The sequence below is a fragment of the Mixophyes fleayi genome, chromosome 2 (genome assembly GCF_038048845.1).
Source record: "Mixophyes fleayi isolate aMixFle1 chromosome 2, aMixFle1.hap1, whole genome shotgun sequence".
NCBI classification, from domain to species: domain Eukaryota; kingdom Metazoa; phylum Chordata; class Amphibia; order Anura; family Limnodynastidae; genus Mixophyes; species Mixophyes fleayi.
In genome coordinates this window covers 9,057,320-9,058,762 of record NC_134403.1, presented here as the reverse complement: position 1 = coordinate 9,058,762, position 1,443 = coordinate 9,057,320, and positions in this window count along the sequence as shown.

Here is a 1,443-nt window from a genome sequence, read left to right as displayed (position 1 = left end):
GCAGCTGTCCGGTTCATTCGCCGAAGAGATCGCTCATTGCATACTCTAGTTATTGATGTTAGGGAATAAATGTTTAAAGTGTTTGGAAACACAAATCACTTAGACAATGCTTATTGAAAAACGATAGAATTACTTTAATAGCAGTTACACAGATTGGGCTGCTGCAAGTGCCAGTAATTTAGTATAGCTACTGTGTAGAAGAACCATCCATCAGCAGTTCAACATAAGTTGCCATAAACTGTGCACCAAACTTTTACATGTTTTCCTTTTATGGAACCTAACATAATACACTTTGGATACAGCTACTTAAATCAATATTTACTAACTGGTACCGAGAAGTGGGCAAGTACCCGGAGATGAGCCTTGGGTCCCGGCTATGCGTGAATATAATGGCAATGCTTTGGGAGACTGCCTGGGATTGTAAGGCCATGGTTTTGGACCCGTGAGACGTGCAGGTCGCGGCCCTCGGAGCCAGTCAGTAGCGAGGTAGCTGGAGTCACAAGTAGAGTGTAGGAAAGCGTACATCCTAATAAATGTGTTTTATGCAGAAAAAATGAAAAAAAAGACATTAATTGACATTAATAGGTTTCTTTTTCCTGTGAATTCCACGTATGTGTTGAACATATCCTGCAGTCTCTGTTAGAGCAGAGCGGACCTAGACCCGTATTCATCACCACACATATCTTCACATCTGCTCCTTGTAGAATATGGTCATGCGTATAACCGATTTACATGTGTTTTTTTAGATAAAACCACATTACATTTGTTTTGAATCAGGCCCCTTATGTTAATAACAGAAAACATTCGTAAAGGCATTTTCATTAGTTTCCGCAGCAGCGTCAGGATCCATCTTTCTTTTATAACTAAAGTAATGTCACTCAATCTGTCTCCTTTCTCTTATTGGAATAATATAAGAGGAACTCAGAGGTGCAGCCAACAGGGGAGAGGAAGAAGAAACTTTTTAGAGTTTTGGCACAGATGGATCCTTAGAGAATAATTTTTGATTACACCAGTGGTTTAAAAGAAAGTATGTATTATTTCTTTAGATAATGTTATTCCCCTGAACTCTTTAAACATCCCAGGCAAACATTTTAGGATAATGTATTTAAAGTAGAGATGCTCAGGCTCGGTTCCCCGAGAACAGAACACACCCGAACTTACCAGATACGAGTACTGAGCCAGAACGGCTCGGTACTTTCGCCCACCCTCGGAATTGAAAACGAAGCAAAACATCATTGTTATGTCGTCGGATCTCAGATCTCGCAAGCTTTGGATTCTATAAGTACCGCTCTCCACGATCATCCAGCGCCATTTCACAGAGGGACACAGAAGGGGTAGCACAGTTCTTGGCAGTTTGAAGAGCAGTTGGGCAGCATTATAGGTAGATTAGAAAGAGGAGGGGTAGCAGTGTTCTTCAAAGTCTCCAGTGACATTCAGGAGAGC